The following is a 20,734-nucleotide window of genomic DNA, read 5'->3' on the forward strand; positions in this document are numbered from 1 at the left end:
CCTTACATTTGGGGGCTCATCCAGGATAAGATGGCCCCCCCTTATCCACGGAGTCGACCTTGGAGGTAAGAAGGGGTACCCCGAAGTTGTCTGTCTTTGTCTTGGGTTTTGTTAGTTGGTCTGGTTCTGTGAGTGCGCTTTTGGTTTCGGTGGCAACCATTCGGTGACTTGTGAGAGTGGCCGAACAGTGGTCGGTAGACGTGCCTGGGGGGCCACAGGTTCCAGCCCTGGGGGACGCCCTAAGGGTGGAGGAGAGCCAGGGACGCCTGGTAGTCTCCGTCGGTAAGGGCGCTGATCGGGTTCAATTGGTGGATCAGAGATTTGCGCCCGTCTGTATCTGGTTCTGTTGTGTGTTTGTGGCGGAGGTGGAGGAAGGGTTGGAACAACTGCGGGGGTTCTCGGCCCGGGCTACTCTCGGGTGGACCCCAAAGGTTCCTTCTCTGGACTCCCCCTCCCGACAGCCCTGAAGGGTAACTTAGCAAAGTAGCTTCAGTCTCAAAAGTAATGAAAAATAAAGTCTCATAATTTTAACATCTAACCTGTCCAGATGAGATGGCTAAAATGCCTTAGTCACAAAGTTTCTATTAAAACCTGTTAGATCCTTCCAGATCTCAGTCAAGGATTACATTGAAATATAAATAAAAGAAGCCTACAGGCTCAGTAGGAGACCGGTCTCAAACCCAGGGAAAGAAAAGGTTAAAAAGAGTCTTTAAAACTCCAGCAAAGTAAATGCTATGGTACTTTACTAAAGTAATTAACGGCCGTATCATTTTTCCAGGACTCTTTTTTTTTTTTAATTATATGTTTTTTTGAGCTCATGATTTTTTGATCAGTTCTATTTTTTATTCAACTAGAGTTTTTGAACATCTGTTACATTGCAATGGAGATTCACCTAAAAATTTACAAGGCCTTGATTTTGTGTTATTTGTATGTCGTGCTGTCTGATGTCATGTTTTGTCTGTATCAAAACTGAGTGCTCCTAAAATTAAAATTTAAAAATGGATCCAGATACTTTTAATTCACGTGATTTAAAAAAGGTTCAAATTGGGTAAACTAATAAAAGCAAAATGTCTTTGAAAATAACTGTAAAGTTATAAACATTAGAGTTAAAGCCCAGTACTCTTACTTTATGACCAGTGAGACTGACTTGCTGGATAATTAAGATCAAATTTAGAGATCGGAGTTAAATACAGAGGTCAAGAAAAGTCCATATTTGGGTCTTGCCCTCAACGTTAGCCTAAACCCAGGGAGTAAGAGAACTTCTCTAAGGAGCGTTGCAACTCTGGGTCACACAACCTCCTGATCAAGGCGATTGTTGAGGTTAGAGGATGAAAAATCATCCAGTGCATCTGCTGCAGTGGAGGGTCATGGAAAAGGGGAAACATCCCTTGATGCTTCTAAAGGAAGTCACCTCATCAAGAGGCCCTGCCTAATCAATGTCACTGGTGGAGCTAAGGAGCCGCTCTTAAGTTCTGTACAAGTGACCCCTGTGGGAACTCAGCTGACTCTTTAACAAGACAGGAACCAGGTCAATTTGAACAGCTTGATCTTAGATGCCCAGCAAAACAGTTAAACCCAAAATATAGCCATTCTTGGGCATTTAAAGGAAATAATAGTTAAATGTAACTTAAGATGTACACTTGTACTAGCCCACTAGAATAAAGATTGGAAGCTACAAATGAGAGAAAGATTTTTCAGCAAATGTGCCTTATAACTATCAAGAGAAACTGCCAGAGTCAGAAGTTTTTAGTCAGTTTAAGGCCTGCAGAACATCCTAAGCTACACAGGCAGACTTAATCTATGTTTGCTAGTATGATTATCTATTCCTAAGTAACAGAAGTATAGAGATCTCTACTAAACACAGGTTATACCAATAAAGGGATATTTTACAAAATCAGATGACATTAAGTAGCTTAACTATATTTTCTGGGGACATCTATGACATTAAGAGTCAAATGTTGTGTTTACATTCCTGATAACTTGGACAATGTTAAAGTCCCCAAATAAAGGCCTTGTCCTCTCCAGCCTTTGCTAGGCCTAGTTATGGGAACAATTTCTCAGTTCTTTCACCTCCTGGTGAGAGATTGACTTCTGTCATTTTCATGATACTCAGTGGCATGTTTTAGATGCTGCAACATTTACTTTGTACTAATCTCATTTCAGTACTCATGTCTTTTTGTTCTTCTATCATGGAAGCAACAACCCCCAGATGACTTTACAACCTGCTCTTCCCCAACCAGGCTTCTTCCTGGGACCCCTCGATTGACCCAATATTTTAAAAAAAGGAACTCCAAACTGCTTGCCCCTCGCTGCCCCCATTCAGCTTCGAAGCAGCCAGAACGACCGATGCCCCTTTTCATTTCCTTAACAAGCAGTTAAGGGTTCCTACAGCTAAAGTGGGGAATGAAGCCAGAATTGGGAACAGGTAGTTAGTGTAGAAATAGGGGATCGGGTCAAATCGAGGAAGTAGAGGCCATAAAGTCATCTGCCTCTGCAAGTTGGAGACTGCCCCTAGAAGAATGGAATGCCAAGGATCTCCAGAGGCCATTGATCACCAAATTTACCTGCCTTTATCAAGGACTGTTTATCAAGGACTGCAAACAAGGGGCTGCTAATTGGTGCCCCCTGGGCTCTTGCCTGCCTGAAATCACCTAGTCACCTTCATCAGGGAAAGAGTAAGTGCTGTATAGGTACTAATGCTCAGGCAATAATACCAGTCCCTCCGCCAAGGAAATAGCTTTGGAGAAGAGTATATAGAGACAGAAGTTCCCTGATTAGAACTTGCCAGAAAAGAAAATGGGGAAATGAAAGAATGGACACTTTTTTTAAGCTGTTTGTTTTATCTCAACTCCCTAAGTTCTCCCTCCCAGTGACGGGAATAAAGCCCTTAAAGCTGTTCCAGGAATCAGCCCCAAACAGGAAGTAAAAGGGTAAATTGAGCCAGATAGCCAGATAGTGCTCAAACAGTAGGATTGCCAGAAACTATTGACCAGAATCTACGCCCTGTTGTAAAACATTGTGAAACATGTTGTATGTTATCAGCAACCCAGACCCCCTTTGAAATTTCCCGGCAGCTTTGTTCCCCTTTTCCCTTTCATGTGCGACCCCTCCCGCTGTGTGGTCTCTGTCTTTATAAACCTGCAAGATTTTCTACTAGGGACTCGACTCCTGGACTCCTACGTGAGTCATGAGTCGGGTCCCAGCACGCTAGAATAAACACCTCTTGCGGTTTGCATCAAGTGACGCCTCCTGCGGTTGATTGGGGTTGCCGTCAATCCATGGGACAGAGTTGGGGTTTTCTTTTTGGGGGCCTTATAGTACAAAGTAAATGTTGCAGCATCTGAAACATGCCACTGAGTATCATGAAAATGACAGAAGTCAATCTCTCACCAGAAGGTGGAAGAACTGAGAAATTGTTCCCATAACTAGGCCTAGCAAAGGCTGGAGAGGACAAGGCCTTTATTTGGGGACTTTAACATTGTCCAGGTTATCAGGAATATAAACACAACATTTAACTCTTAATGTCATTGATATCCCCAGAAAATATAGTTAAGCTACTTAATGTCACCTGATTTTGTAAAATATCCCTTTATTGGTATAACCTGTGTTTAGTAGAGATCTCTATACTTCTGTTAGGGCTAGATAATCATACCTGTGTAGCTTAGGAAGGTCTTAAACTGACTAAAACTTCTGACTCTGGTGGTTTCTCTTGATAGTTATCAGGCACATTTGCTGAAGAATCTTTCTCTCATTTGTAGCTTCCAGTCTTTATTCCAGTGGGCTAATACAAGTGTACGTCTTAAGTTACATTTAACTATTATTTCCTTTAAATGCCCAAGAATGGCTATATTTTGGTTTTAACTGTTTTGCTGGGTATCTAAGATCAAGCCGTTCAAATTGACCTGGTTCCTGTCTTGTTAAAGAGTCAGCTGAGTTCCCACAGGGGTCACTCATAGAGAACTTAAGAGCAACTCCTTAGCTCCACCAGTGACTTTGATTAGGCAGGGTCTCCTGATGAGGTGGCTTCCTTTAGAAGCATCAAAGGATGTCCCCCTTTTTCCATGACCCTCCTCTGCAGCAGATGCACTGGATGATTTTTCATCCTCTAGTCTCAACAATGTCCTTGATCAGGAGGTTGTGTGACCCAGAGTTGCAATGCTCCTTAGAGAAGTTCTCTTACTCCCTGGGTTCAGGCTGACGTTGAGGGCAAGACCCAAATATGGCAAAATGTTTTCATGTTTCACAATATTAACCTTTAAACAAGTCAGACTCTAATGTTTAGAAATGCATTTACATTTGAAATTCTTTATCTCAGTGTAAAAAGTAAAAAATTTTACACATACCCTATTGATAGCAGTTCCTATAATAGAACATTAAATGATAGAAATAAATCCCCAATATAATTTACTCTTTATAAGTTTAAGATTACCACTACAGTCAAGTTTAATCTGGAGAATAGCAGAACTTAATACATTCCTTGCTTTAAAAACTTGTGGTCCTGAAAAATATGAACACATTTAATATACAACTAATGACCATTTCACAATTACCTTGACACTTTTATCTTACCAAATTTAGTTTTTAAAGAAAAATTTAGACTCTGTAACATAATACAATGATCTAACAGTTGTTTAACCATAATTGTATAAACCCCAATTTTTAAGACTAATTGTTCTAAAGAATAAAACTTATAGACACAAAGTTAAGAGTAAATTAGTGTTTCTAAGAAATCCTTGTCATTTTACCATATAGATTAAACTTTGCTTTATATCAGAACATTAGTATTTCACCTTAGGAAAAACCTTAAACAGCTTTAGCTGTCTCACAAACATACAACCAACTTAGTCACATGCAAACTTGTTGAAACTTGCCCTTACATATACTTTCTTAGCACTTACTTAGACCCTCATGTATTTCATCACACAAGCACTTTCTTACCCAGAAACATTTCCTTTTCCCTCTTACTAAATATATTTCCATACCCAGAATATTTTATTTTCTCTTTCCTATTTGTTGACCCCTTTTTGTTCACATTCTAAAACAGCACTTATGAAATTTCTGAATTTAAATAAATTACTCTATTTTAATTTTATTTTAAACTTTTGGGACCCTTTGTATACAGAATTGCACTTCTTAGGACATAACTCTCAGTAACCTTGTTTTTAGTTTAGTGATGACACAAAGCAAGTTTAAACCCTTTTATTTACCAACCTATGAAAACACCAATAATGTTTAAGTATGATATCCCATGGAATTTGAGGAGTTAAAAGTACTCGATGTTATCTAACAATTAGCATTTTAACTTTCTAAATTAATCCAATGTCTCTACAAACACATTTGAGTAATCCCATACATGTTAACTCTAATTCACTTATTCTGAAAAAACCAAGATATCAGACAAGTGTCCTGAACAGTATTTGTTGTCTCTTTCCTGTTGAAGAAAAGTCCTAGAAACAATTGATATTAGACATTTTATTAACATCAATATTTTATTAGCTTGACCACCTAGAGACTTGTGAGTTATTTTCAAAGACATTTTACTTTTATTATTTTACCCAATTGGAACCTTTTTAAATCACGTGACTTGAGAGTATCTGGATCCATTTTTTAATTTTAATTTTAGGAGCACTCAGTTTTGATACAGACAAAACATGACATCAGACGGCACAACATACAAATAACACAAAATCAAAGACCTTGTAACTTTATAGGTGAATTTCCATTGCAATGTAACAGATGTTCAAAAACTCTAGTTGAATAAAAAATAGAACTTATCAAAAAAATCATGAGCTCAAAAAAACACATAATTAAAAAAAACAAGAGTCCTGGAAAAATGATATGGCCGTTAATTACTTTAGTGAAGTACCATAAAATTTACTTTTGCTGGAATTTAGATAAGGCTCTTTTTACCTTTTTTTTTTTTTCCCCCTTGGGTTTGAGACTAGTCTCCTACTGAGTCTTTAGGCTTCCTTTATTTACATTTTAATGTAAGCCTTGACTGAGATCTGGAAGGATCTAACAGGTTTTAATAGAAACCGTTTGCCTAGGGCATTTTAGCTATCTCATCAGGACAGGTTGGCTGTTAAAGAAAATTATGAGAACTTATTTTCCATTACTTTTGATAATGAAGCTACTTTGCTGCGTTCCTCACTGAGATATGCCATTGGTTGTTGAGCTGCCTATGGCTGCTTATCCAGGATTTATTTTCCCCTTTTTGACTAACAGGTTAAATCTTGCTTCATAGGTAAGCTGAGGACAGGAGCTTGAAGTAAGGCCCCTTCTTGATATTCCTGGGGCAGAATATTGTCCTATGGTGGCTATTTCCTGTAGTATTGAACCTGTTGATGACATAATTAAGCTTTATTTTTGAGATATATTAATTCCTATTAGCTAAGAAGTTTAGGAGTTCTGCAATGGCCTTTTGATATTCCTCCTGGGTGGAGGCACATAAAAGATATCACTTAATTACTGGAGAACAATTACAGATGTTTTATCTCTGAATTTTGTTAAGTCCTTAGCTAAGGTTTGTCCGGAACAGGAGAGGGCCACCTAAATCCTGAGGCAATACTGTCTAGGTTAGTTGAGATACAGCATCTGATTCCTCAAAGGCAAACAGAAATTGCCATTCAGAGTCTAGCATAAACAGGAAAAGTCATCTTTTAAATCTAATTTAGTAAATCAAGCAGCAGTTGGAATCCAAGATAAAAGTGTATGGATTAAGAACTACAGGGTGGGGGAAATTACTGCTTCATTATTCTAAGGTTTTGGACTAGGCAGTTTGCTTTTTAACTCCTAAAATGGGCAAATTGCATGGACTATTGCAAGGCATTAAAAGTTTCTATCAGTTTGAATGATCTTTAATAAGTCCTTTTTCTTGCCTATATGTTCCCTTTTCTTTCTTTTTGATGTCTATTAAAAATGGAAGATGCAAGCTGGAGAAGATCATCTGAGGACTGATCAGGGCCACGTGCCAATTTTGTAATTTCCTCTAAGTATTTGGGACTGACTAAATGATAAATTTATACTTTAAAAGTAGGTGGCCCTTTATGGATTCAGGATTCAGAGTGGTGTGTTTTCTTATTGCTTTTCTAAGTCTCTCAAAGAAAATAGCAGGACTTTCCTGAAGGCTGCATAATAGTTTTTTTTAGGCATCCTACTCATTATTTGAATCCCAGTTAGGATGGTTTCTGGGAACTGCCTGTGCTCTAGATGGTTAATAGCATAATTTTCCAGGTGAAGTCATGCCTGGCATAAGTTTTGAAACATCTCAATATTTATTAGGATCCTCCAAAAGCCTCCTTAAATTTATTTTTGTGTGTCTTAAGTTGGGAGGGTCCCCTCCATTTTCCTCCCTTAGTGGGCAATTCCTCAAGGCTTTCTCCTCTCATGGTAGAGATTATTGCTGTCAAGCATGGTAACATATGAAAGGCACTTTTCTTGATCATTTGCAATTTAGCAGTATGCAGGCTAGTGGTTAACCTGGCAATACTGTTGAGAGAGAAGCTCCCTTCTGAGTTAGAAATGTTAGGGACGTCTCCCTAACTTTGAGCTTCCTTATGGTCCAGAAAAACCCATCTCTCACTACCTGGCTTTGCAAAAGTTATTTCTGGCCTTCTTCGGCAAAGTGCTAGGGTCCTAGTTTGCCCTGTGCTAGAGATCCTGGGAGGATTCCGACTTAAGGGCATTACTACTTTCCTCCTGCCACTATAAACTCCTAATTGTGAAAAACCATGACAAAAGTAAAAAGTGTGCCTTTTGCCTATCTTTTTGCCCTGTAGACTAAAGGAATCTCCAGAGGGTGAGGGGACATCTATTGGTTGTTAGGTGTATAACGCCCTTTGCTTGGAGGGTCTCATGGGAGGGGTTTTTAAATGCCTCCCTCTTGCAGCTTAAAGAGAACACCGTGAGCACATTTAAGCAAAGGAACAGTAATGGGGAGACTCTAGATGTCTAGACTAGTGAAGGCTAACTATGCGAACAAAGGGACCTGGGCATTTTCATAGTAATCATACCAGGCCTTAATCCTACAGCTTGAATTCCTAAGGTCTGACCGGCAAGGGAAGGGGAGTATCCAGGAGGGAGTGGATGTGCGGGAGTGTTGTGCACTGTGTGGCCCATAGGAGGCAAAGGTAATTGGCGCTTTCCCTCAGTGCCATTCATCTACCGATCACTCTGGATACCCCTCAGGGCTGTAGGGAGGGGGAGTCGGGAGAAGGAACCTTTGGGGTCCACCTGAGAGTAGCCCGGGCCGAGAACCCCACAGTTTTTCCAACCCTTCCTCCACCTCCACGCATCCTGGGCAGATCAGGACTAGGGACACTGTGTACTCACGGCAATTGCGCTCCAGGCCTGGACAGAAAAGTAGGAAATGGCTTCAGCACAGTCCAACATGCCTGCAGAGCAGGTGATTGGAAACTTGCTTGGGCCGGAAACCTCTCACCAGAGTCTTAAGAATGGCGGCTGCGCTAACTGCATTTAAGTAGCCGATGGGTGCCCACTTTGCCCTCCAAAAATAAAGAGACAGAAAGATGCACCTCAAACAGATGTGAGGTGCGTGGAGAAAGAAGCTTACTTACCTCGGCGTAAATCTCAGTGGAACCTCCAAATCTGATACCACCATTTACCGGTGACGAGTTCTGCTCCTTCTAATGTTGAAGATTGAACACTAGAGAAGCACGCCAAGGCAAGCATATTAAGCAGGTTTTATTTAAAGCTAATAATACAGACTTCTCCCGACAGGGAGAAGGGGGCCATGGCTGATGTTCTAAAGTCCCAAGAAGTGAGCGCACCCTACATCTTTTATAGGTTAAATTCTCTTTTGTTCTCCAATTCTCTCCCCCCATCTCTCCTTCCTGCCTATGTGACTAGGCCTGGTTTTGCATTAAGTGAGAAGCCATGGGCAGGGAGAGGGCCAAGGTGATTCAGGCAGGCAAGGGCCCAGGGGGCATTAATTAGCAGCTCCTTGCTTGCAGTCCTTGATAAAGGCAGGTAAATTTGGTAATCAATGGGCTCTGGAGATCCTTGACATTCCATTCTTCCAGGGGCAGTTTCCAATTTCCAGAGGCAGATGATTTTATGGCCTCCATTTTCTCGATTTGACCCGATCCCCTATTTCTACACTAACTACCTGTTCCCAATTCTGGCTTCAGTAAGACTGGGGAATTCACTCTCTACAGAAGAGAAATAAATTAAATCTGTTCAGCTATATTCAATTCTTAGCCAGAGTGAAAATTCAGTGGAAAAAACACAATTCCTATAGTCCTTGAAATGTAAATGGAGACCTGTTCCTTTTAAATCCTGCAGACTCAATCAGGCAGGTCTGCCTGCATATTTGTGAGTGTAAGAGACTGAGCACTAACTTGACTTAGTGGGGTGCAAAAGTTTAGAATCCTAAGAAGAAAACAACCTAATCAGGAATTCTGAGAAAATCTCTAACTTAGAAAGGGAAACTCCTCTAGAAGTTTCCTAGTTTAAATATGTGTGTTCCCACCACAGCTTCCAGCCCTCCAGAAACAGCATGGTTTCTGCTCCCTGGTGGGAAGGACAGAAGCCTACAGAACATGGCTGCTCCCTGCTCAGGCAGAGGCCTTCAGGGCCAAGCCTCTTGATGGGAGGAGAAATAGCACGGGGATTGGAAGCCCAATGGCAGGCTATGGGGATTTAGTTTGGACTGTAATAGGAACTTACTTCTATTTGAAACAAGATGTTGATTTGTGGTTTCAGAATATTTGAGCACAAGTCTTAGAAATGCTGTTAAGAGATTTAGGTTTAAAAGTCAGAAATTTTCGTCCTCCAGGACCGCTTTGTCTCTGGGGAATTGTTGGTTGATAAAGAAAAGGATTTAAAAACTAGCCCCAAGCATGTTTCTGTGAACAGAGAGAGACCTGATAGTGGTGGCAAAGTTTCTATTCAGAGAACTGGAAGGCATTCAGATGTGGAGGAAGATGAACTAACATGGAACTTCTATAATTTACATTTGAAAGATCCTACTCCAGTGCCTGGCCTTGCCCCTAGAGAAGTCAGGAGACCAAGAATTCTGATCACTGTAATTAAGGCAGAAAAGGTCTTAGCAAAATTCAGACTATACCCCATTTTTGAGCAAAATGATTCTCAAAGTTATGAGGGGACAAAAAAGAACTCATGTGTCTATTCCTTTTACAACATTTAGGAAGTTAAAATCTGTATGCTCTATGTATGGAGTGAACATGACATTCATACTAAGTCTCTTACAAGTAATACATAATGAGGCCCTACCACTTCTAGGTAACTCCTACCTGTAATACAAAACCGATCTCCTGCCCCTTCCTTTGCACCACAACCTAACTTGCCAGTCTGAAAGTTGCTCTGCCCTCCCATTACATTGCAGCAATTTCCTGCCTATGCTACAGCCATTTCTTGCTTCCCACATTATATCCTAGCTTGTAATTCTGAACATGCTAGCTAACTATTGGTTCATCCATCAGCTTGCAAGTATTCTCCTCTGCTATTGGTTCCTTCCAGACCAGGAGATTACAATATCTGGGAGAAGTGTCCATGCCATCTCTATCTTTACCTTCTTTTCCAACTTCAGAGTGGACGCGCTAGTCTTCTACATAGTAAAGTCTCTTGCATGAGGTCCTGTGTCCATCATGGATTTCTGGGAGCTATTGTTGAGCCGCAACTGAGACCAGGCATATAGAGCGCCAGTTCCGTCCGAACGGCTGGAGCGACTGCGGGTCCTGAGCTGAGCTGTATTTTTCCTTACACTGCCTTTCTGGAGGTGAGTATTCAACATGGAAATCTGATTGAACTGTAAGGCCCCCAAAAAGGAAACCCCAACTCTGTCCCATGGATGGACGGCAACCCCAATCAACCGCAGGAGGCGTCACTTGATGCAAACCGCAAGAGATGTTTATTCCAGCGTGCTGGGACCCAACTCGAGGAGTCCGAGTCCCTAGCAGAAAATCTTGTAGGTTTATAAAGGCAGAAACCACACATCGGGAGGGGTCGCACATGAAAGGGAAAAGGGGGACAAAGCTGCCGGGAAATTTCAAAGGGGGTTCTGGGTTTGCTGATAACATACAACATGTTTCACAATGTTTTACAACAGGGCGTAGATTCTGGTCAATAGTTTCTGGTAATCATTCTGTTTGATCACTATCTGGCTATCTGGCTCAATTTACCCTTTTATTCTCTGTTTGGGCTGTTTCTTGGAACAGCTTTAAGGGCTTTGTTCCCATTCCTGGGAGGGTGACCTTAGGGAGTTGAGATGACTGGGAGGGTGACCTTAGGGAGTTAAGATAACTGGGAGGGTGACCTCAGACAGCTTAAAAAAATGTCCATTCTTTCAGAACAGAGATTGTTCAGATTAGGTGGAAATTAATAAATTGAATGGAGCTCAGATTACCTTGGATATGCTTTCTGGCTCAGGAAAATTTGTTGATTTGAGACAATTGACTTATGATTTACAAACTTATGCTCAAATAAGTACATGTGATGTGCACAATGAGCATGGAGAAAATTACCTAACCAGGGAGAAAAAAACTCTAAACCCCAGTCAAATTCAGCAGTCAAAGAAATTTTTCACACTTTCTAACACCTAACCTGGACAGTGTTGCCTCAAGGATTTGGAGATAGCCCTTACCTGTTCAGACAAACCCCAGCTAAGGACTTAACAAAATTCAGAGGTAAAACACTTGTAATTGTTCTCCACTATGTAGATGACATCCTGTATGTGCTACCACAAAGGAGGTATATCAAGGCATTACAGAGGCTTCCTAGGGATAACTGGATACTGCAGTTTCTGGTTTCCTGGGTATAGGGAATTAGCTAAGGCTCTTTGCAGCCTCCTTAAAAAACTCTTCACCAAGGAACAATTTCCCTGATATGAGAACCAAAACATACTAAAGATTTTGAAAATATCAAAAGGGGACCTCACTTCAAGCCCCTGTTCTCAGCTTATCTAAGGCACAAGATTTAACCTCTTTGTCACTGAGAGAAAAATAACCCTAAAAATATTCACCCAAAACTACTGGATAGACAAGCATAGACAAATCAGGTCCACAACCTGTGGCATATATTCGTAAGGAGTTTACCATAGTAGCTTTATTCTCAAAAGTGATGGAAAATAAGGTCCCATAATTTTCTTGGACATCCAAATCTGTACTAAAAATAAGAAATGGTTAAAATGCCCTTGGCATCAAGTTTTTGCTGGACCCACTTGTAAGAAATCCCACAAAACCACGCGGGACACGGGAAATCACATAAGGGAGTTTATTAAGCAAACAGTGTCTCCCTGCAGGGTAAGAGAGAAAATGAGAGGAAAAGAGAAAGAAAAGAGAAAGGGTGCATGCTAGAGAGAGTGGAAAAGTGAGGAGGAGAAATAAAGTGAGTCAGGGGGAGAGAAAGCATAATAAAAGATGGCAGGGCAGCTACCTTTAAGCAGTTGAATTCCGCTGGTCTAACAGAGGACCAATAATGGAGAATGATACATGCAAGCTGACTGATGAACTAATAGCTAGCTAGGATGTTCACAGACTGATAAGTAGTTGGGAAGTGGAGGAAATGGCTGCACCGTAAAGGGCGGGGAGAGAAGCTTTCAGACTGACAAGCTAGGTTGTGATGCAAGGAAAGGGCAGGGAGCACTTTGTATTACACCACTAATCTCCTTTAGTTCCTTTCAGGTCTCAGTGATGGCTTATATTGAAATGTAAATGGAGAAAACTTCAGGCTCTATAGGAGTCCACTCAGTTCCAAAGAAAACAAAAAATGAAAGTAAAGACTTTTTTTCCTGAAGTTGATAAAGGAGTTCCGATTGTGCTTTTTGGTGGATTAATTTTTTTGCTTTTTAAGGGATGATTTTGAAGGTGAATAACAATCATCAGGACAAAACCTGGCAACCAGAAATATTTTGAAATTTTTCTTTTTATATCTTAAATTCTTAGACAAATTAAATGAATGTTTAATGCATGTTTGTTCATTGCTGTGGAGCTTCACTCACATGTTTGTTCTTTGCTATGTAACTTCACTTACAATAAATTATAAAAATTTCCTTTTCCTGACTGATCTATAAATGTGTGCACACAATGACAATATTTACATGACTTCAAAATTTACTTGCAGTTGAAGAAACATGCTTGCATTTTAAAATTAAAATAAAAATGGATCCACATAACTTTAATTCACGTGAATTAATGACAATTTATATTAGGTAAACAACTAAAAATAAATCATGCTACTTTATACTTATAAACTCAGATTTTTCCAGGTAAAAAGGCTTCTGAATTAATTCACATTTTTCCAGGTGGGCAAATAAATACTAAAATTGTTAAATTCTATAATATTTATCTATGTCCCTTGTTTCTAATGTTTTTTTTTAAACTGGAAAGAAATTATTAATACTATTATTTATGTTTGTTTGATGTCTTGACCTTTGCATGTAAGAATAAATAAATTTAATTTGATGTAAATGTAATTATCTAAGCTTTAATTACAGGAGATAATTGATTTACAAGGATGGAATGCTAAAAGATTGTTGATTGAAATATCGTCTACTAAATATGAAAACATCAGATACTTTTAACTAAAATATATTTAAACGTTAGACATATTTGTAATTTGGTTAATATAAATAAGGTCTAATATTCCTTTATTCTCTATGTTCTCATTGAGAAACAAGATACTAGCACTTAAACTATCAGGTGTGATATGTAAATGTCTAAAAACTTTTTTTTCACCTGATAAAATAGAAGACTATTACATATGGAGTAAATTAAAACAAATTTGTACAAAATAATTTTCAAAAGATTTACATGTAATTAAATTGGCTATATATAATTGGCTATATATAATTAAATTGGCTATATATAATTAACACAATCAGCTAAGGTTATTAAAAGTTTTTTATTCTTAGAATTCTACTAAGTTCTATCATAAAGGCTATTTACAAATATAGATAAAATCTTTTAACAAACCTCTATTAATTGGACCTTCAAAGATAGAAGAAAAATAAATACTTAAAACATTAATTTCTCATTATAATAAAATATTTTCTTCTGTCTATTGAATTTCAATTATATAAAAAAGGCTAATTTCAAAGACATTATGGTTTATACAATTTGGTTTAACAATAACTTATTTTAAAATATTGCCTTGCATCCCAAATTTCAAATTTCTCTTTAAAAGACAAATTTGATTTATACAAAAACATCAATGACTATATTTTAATTAACCATGGTAATTAGTCCTTCTTATGTTAATTATATCCTTATTTTCCAATTAAAGAAATCTTTAAAATATTAGATTTGCAGGTGTTGAGAACAGGGAGACATCTGTAAAACCCCCCACAGGAAAGGGTGCGCAAACACTAAGGAATGAGAAACTATCTTAATCACCAGGATGCAGGTGGTTGCAACAGCACCCTCAAGAGCCAGTAGAGGACAAATAGGACATGCTGGGCCCCCGGGCTTAGATACCTGTCCAAGGAATGTGCTGCCCGGGAACCTTATCTATCAAGGGGGCCTAGTCCCTACTCATCTCCTGCATAAAGTTCACCCCTTCCCTCCTCCCTTCTTCCTCCAGGACAGTTCAGTTCTGGTGGGACCCAATGAGAATCAAATACATTGGCCGGACCCAACCAAAGAGGACAAATGTTTAGCTGTTCAAATGTTAAACAATAAAATACTGGTCTTTGTGTGTGAATGCTTGAAAATCTCTTAAATAGAGTGCTTTCTTACCCCTTGGGGCCTCTCCCCACTCAGTCATTGTAGTGGTCTGAGAGGCTGGTTGCAGTCCAAGCCCCAGCTTGCAATTAAACCTCATTATGTGTCTTGCATTATTTTGTGTACTTTGACTCTCTGGGGATCGGTCAGTATTGAACCCCAACACAGGGACATGTTATTAGGCTGATGCTCCCCAAACTAAAGCTTTTCAATAATGGTCTCTTGCAAATTTAAATAATAATAATAAATTAATAAATAAATAAATTATATTATTTAATATTTTAAATTTAAATAAATGTTATATACTTTTTATGTTACTCTCTACACTAAGAAGTAAAATTAGCTATATTTTTAGAGGACATTCAGGAGATACTGGCTTATTTAAAGTCTAACAATGTGGGACATAGAAGTATTTTGACATTTTTCCCCAAGAGGGATGGAAACTCTTGTCTTACCTATATGCTGGTCCCATGATAGACTCTCTGACTGTCTAGATGTAACCTTTAAGAAAAAGACAGCATAAGGAATACCTAGGCCAGTCAATTTTACTGGTCCTTGGAACTTAGGATTTTATGTTCAAACAGTTATTAGAATGGGACTTTGTCATATAAAGCCAGTCATTTCTATGAAATATGCACCAATATTTTACTGCCTTAATTTTCTGTGATAGCATCTGGTGCCTTTCCTAAATGGATAAAATATATAAATGTCTTGACAATGCTACATATTATCTCTAAAGTTGGCAGATATGTTTTTGGATCGACCTTAAAAAATTGATGAAAGACAGTCATATCAAAATATTTTCCTTTAGAAGATCCAAAACCAGAAAAGTATAATATGACAACATTGCCATTAAATATGTTTTGTTTTTAGTTCCTCTTAAAAAGAATTTGCCAGCAACCATGTTTAATCTAAATTGTTAATGCTATAAAAGATCTAAGCAACTACACAAATAGTTGAGTTGTTTAAAACTATTTTCAGAATAAAGAAATAAGATTAAATATACAATCATTCTGATTTTTGAAACTTCATGTAATTTGGACTATTCCCTGTTATTTAGATATTACTTTGCATTATTGGCAACCAGGCAATAAATACCAAATTAGAATTTAACAAACTGATATTACACTAGAAAGATGAATAATTCACATTTATATTCTAACAGTTATTTCTTTGATGGTAATTTGGTTCATATATATTTTAAATTATTCTTTTAGGTTTCTATCTGTTCTGACATTCATTATATTTAGGGGCATGATTCCTTCTGTTAAGATGCTATGACTCCTGAAAGTATTAAGTATTAATAGAATAATTGAGATTAAATTAAATGCTTTAACAGCTACTATTACAAATATCAGTAATGAGACTTTTGCTCTCAAATTTAAACAAAGACTTAAAGGTAATAATGACTTCAAGCATGTATGTTGTTACAACTAAATGTCATACTTCCCAATGGTACTAAGAGATAATTAAGAATCATCTGATGGACATTTGACATAACAGTAAGAATAGCCTAGATCTTATAAAATCATATCACTTCACCCAGTATATTCAAAAGATAGAATTAATCTTATGGACTCTACATTTCCAGTTGATCAGATATTTCCTAAACTGAATGGTATTGGAATAATATGTTTGCTACTAATTCTTTTTGTGTCATGATAATAGGTTGCCATACTCTCAGAACCAACAGCCAGACCTTGGAGCAGCCCTCCCAACCAAGAGCAGGGACCTCGGAGCTGCTCTCAGACCCAAGATCCTAAACCTGGACATAACTGCCCATTATTTGCATTTTAAAATATTAAAAAGGGGGAGATGTGGGAAGCAGTCTTTATTTAGCAGAATCAGAGTAGGTTGAACCACAGGACACAGATCCCTGGCTTCTAGGAACTGCCAGGAAGTATGTGCACTATATCAGAGTGGTTCCCTGTCTCCTTCTGGAATTTTTCCCTGAGACAGTGGCTTCCCTAACTCCACCCTATTCTGTCCATCACAGAAAAAGCTCCTCCCAGTCCTGGCCACCTTTACCTGTATATTTTAAATAAAAGAGAGTTGGGTGAGATGTTATTGTAAGAGGCCAGTGCTGGTATGGCCAGACCAGTCATGACCCCTCTCCTATAAAAAGAATATTGGCTCTTGTGTGTTTACTGAGTAAATAAGTTTTTTGGGTGATTGAGTGGTATACAGCCAACATCCTCCTCTGACAGTTAACCCTTTTCTCCTCCACCCATGACATGGCAGAGAGGACCCTTCCAGAGGGAAAAGAAAATAAAAGGACTAGGACAAGAATCAATCTGGATAATGTAAGCTCAAAAACTAAAGGAATTATATATAGCCCACACTGCAGTTCATCCCTGTATCCTAAATGCATCTCATGCATACATCCCTTTAAGAAGAAGTGAACCCCAAAAGTTCCATCAAATCTACCCGTTCCATTCTAAGAGCTTTCTAAAGATCAGACTAATTCATTTTTAATACACAGAAATACATATTGTAACACATTTTATATGAAATATATGGTATATTATGCATAGAGCAAGGGTCATTAATTCAAGAAACAATAAGCAATCCTAAAATTACTTATGTTTGATGAATTGCTTTATAATTAGATAACAGTTCTAAATGAAAGTGTCAATTGAATTCAAAATGAACCAGACACGTTTAGTTCTAAAAATAATTGAAAAAGAATTCAGTAGGTTACATCTCTCTTTAGGTATGTGGTTTGATTGTAATTATGGTGAAAGATTTTGTAAAAAACTTTCCCTAAAGTCATTACCATATTGCATCATTCCTTCCATAGTAACTTTATAAGCAGAGGAGAAAATGTTTCTTACCAATAAATATTGCAGAACAGATGATTTCATTAGGTGAAAGAACCTACAAGAAGGGATGCTGATTTTCTAGCAGGCTTTGAGTTTAGGTGATTGGATGTTCTCTGGAACTGTTTATTCACAAAATAATTCCTCAAGCACATTCTTATCAGAACTTAAATCTGCACTCAAAATATATCAGGAAGACTCAGAAAAGTAAAAACAAACATAAGCCCTAGATAATATGGTGAGATTATTTTCTTCTATAACTAATATAGAGTGTTTGATAACATGGGGAATTCAGTGCAATGGCTGTATTTTGACATATGTAATATAATTGGAAGACATTATTCTCAGAAATATGAAATTTAATAAAGTGCATGAGTGCACAACCAAGAGACAGGGGAGCACAAATAGGGATAGAAAATGCCAATCATTTCAAAGGACTGCAAGACTTAATCACATTAGAAATGATCAGAAAGGGGAGAATGGATTACATTGAGATAGGTCTTGAGTTCAGAAGGTAGCAGAATTTTTCTAAGACTTTGTAGAATGAACATTAGTGGAACAGATCCCAGATTATGTGTGGATGCTCATTGTCTCTTCCAACGGAGTCAAGCAACATTATACATAGGTGTTGAAAACCACTGTTAATTGAATTCTTGTAAAGTGAAGTGCTCTCAGTGGAGAATAGTACTGTTTTCTAAGTTTAGCAGGAAAAGTAACAGGGGAAGAAACCTGCGAAGCAGGGCATGTGGCTGATTCTAGATCTGATTTTCAGTATTGCTGTTTCTATTACTACCATTTGTATTGCTATTTTGTAATACACAAATGTAAGCAGACCTGTGCTGATAACTCTACAACCTCTAGTACACAGACCTGATGAAACCTGCAGTTGTCATAAAGCTGACAATGACTGGCATAGCCTGCAAAACACTAGCTGAGAGCAGATTCCACAGCAGTAAGAAGCAAGGCACTAGATAGATGTTAAGGGGATGAGATGACTATCAAAATCTAGAGGAATCCTCGTGTCTTGAGTTCAAGAAGAACCTTGCAAACCCCCCCTCACTGAAAACTCCTTTGTATGCCATTCCACCAAAACATAAAAGTAACCTCACTCCTGTGTCTGAAATGCCAATGTGCAGAATTATCCATTTACATGAAACATTATGCATTTCCTAAACCCATAATAATAATCACTAAAGGACAATCTTTGTCTACATTCACCCAAAATTAGAAAACTAAAATACTCTAGCATAAGACTTGAAAACTTGGAAGGACACATGAAGAATATTGACACAAAAAGGGAGAATCTTTCATTTTTGTGTTTTCTATATTTTTCAGTTTTGTGGAATTTGTGTGTTTTCAGTTACTACACAAATGTTTAGTAACAAATAGTGCTGGAATAAATACTGGTGAACGCTCAGACACTCCAGATTGCAGGAGCTTGAATTCAAACAGAAGCCATAAATTCACACACAGAGATCTGAAGGGGAGCCTGCAGAAGTCACCAGTCTTGACATTCCAAGGACCCATGAGTGTATGTAATGACCAGAATTGGCTGAATTCAGAAGGGATCCTGTGGGCATGTTTTTACTTCATCACCAAAGAAAGGGAAACCTTGTCTCCAAACAAAGGATCACTTTAAATATGAATGTGTGTCTTTTACAGAAAGAGAACAAACTAAATGTTTGTCTATAACCAGGAAAGTAAATCCTAGGAAAATGTTAGTCATGTGAGAACTTTGGTTAGATGTGTTACTTTAGATATTTTCTTTGTCTGTCTGTTCTCTGCTTCCTCATCTGAAGTGAATAAATCAGGTATATTATTAAGGTAAATGGTAAGAATGGAGACACTAAAATTTCTGTAATTATTCATGTCAGTCTGCAGTTAGTACCCATTTTTCCACTTTTAACTGTGATTATTAATTTATCCTGAATTAGAAATAAATGCTGATAATTTTTCTGATGTTTTCTTTTCAGATAAATTTAACTTTTGGTAATTTGGCCTACTTGATTCATTACATGGAAAAATGAACAATGTAACTGACGTTATTTTCTGGGACCTTTCTCAAAATCCAGAGGTTGAAGGAGCCTGCTTGATGGTGTTCTCATTCTTCTACACAGTCATTTTTCTGGGAAACCTCCTCATCATGCTGACCATCTTCATGGGGAATCTTTTAAAGTCTTCCATATATTTCTTCTCAACTCCTTGTCTCTTATGGACATTTGTTTCTCTTCAGCCACAGCACCCAAGACGATTGTTGACCTTTAGCAAAGAACAAAACTATCTCATATGAAGGGTACATATTGCAACTCTTTGGGGTACATTTCTTTTGGAAGAACTGAGATTTTTATCCTTATAGTAATGGCATATGATCGTTATGTGGCCATCTGCAAACCCCTGCACTTTATGACCATCATGGACAGGGAGAAGTGCCATAAAATGTTGCTGGGGACCTGGGTAGGTGGATTCATACACACTGTCATCCCTGTGTCCCTAGTAGTACAGCTACCCTTCTGTGGACCCAATAAGATCGATCACTACTTCTGTGGTGTTCACCCTGTGCTCAAAATGGCCTGCATAGACACGTGTTACCGGTGGTGTTGTGACAGCCAACAGTGGTACTGTCACTCTGGGGAGCTTTGTGATCTTGCTCATCTCCTATACTGTCATTTGGTGTCTCTGAGAAAGCAGTCGGCAGAAGGAAGACACAAAGCCCTGTCCACCTGTTGATCCCACATTGCGGTGGTCATCATCTCTTTTGGTCCCTGTACTTTCACATACATGTGCCCTGATGTTTCATTTATGGAGGATAAGATGGTGGCTGTGTTTTACACCATTATCACTCCCATGCTAAACCCCATGATTTACATACTGAGAAATGCAGAAGTAAAGAATGCCATGAAAAAAATATGGGTTAAAAAGTCTTTCTGGAATGCAGACAGCAAATAGTTGGAAATAATAATTCAAACTGGATGAATGTAAATGTGGAAGCCTTAGTTATCTGTACAATAAGCAAAATAATAACATCAAAGAATTTTCAGAAGTAACAAATGCAAGAAATATACATTGAACAGAATTAGGGTATTCTTAATCATGATCATTATATTTATTACTTCACAATCAGATAATATTCTAAATATTCAAAATCACAGGAGTCTTAATATGCTCAGGATCTCAACATGATCAGAGTAAACATCAGTGTTTTCTCTTCCCACTTTT

At 38.2% G+C, this 20,734-nt stretch overlaps 2 pseudogenes across 2 annotated transcripts in view; both read left to right on the top strand.

Annotated features, from left to right (window-relative positions):
• LOC306639736 (olfactory receptor 4C46-like) overlaps nt 1-20,734 on the top strand; it is a 111,045-nt pseudogene that overhangs the window by 78,208 nt on the left and 12,103 nt on the right. The gene's annotated exons all lie outside the window — the stretch shown is intronic.
• Nucleotides 19,512-20,464, top strand: LOC306638442 (olfactory receptor 4S2-like; annotated as a pseudogene). The gene has a single exon. The product of its transcript is annotated as an olfactory receptor 4S2-like (transcript).

The sequence above is a fragment of the Sciurus vulgaris genome (assembly GCF_902686455.1).
Source record: "Sciurus vulgaris genome assembly, chromosome: 11".
Lineage (NCBI taxonomy): Eukaryota > Metazoa > Chordata > Mammalia > Rodentia > Sciuridae > Sciurus > Sciurus vulgaris.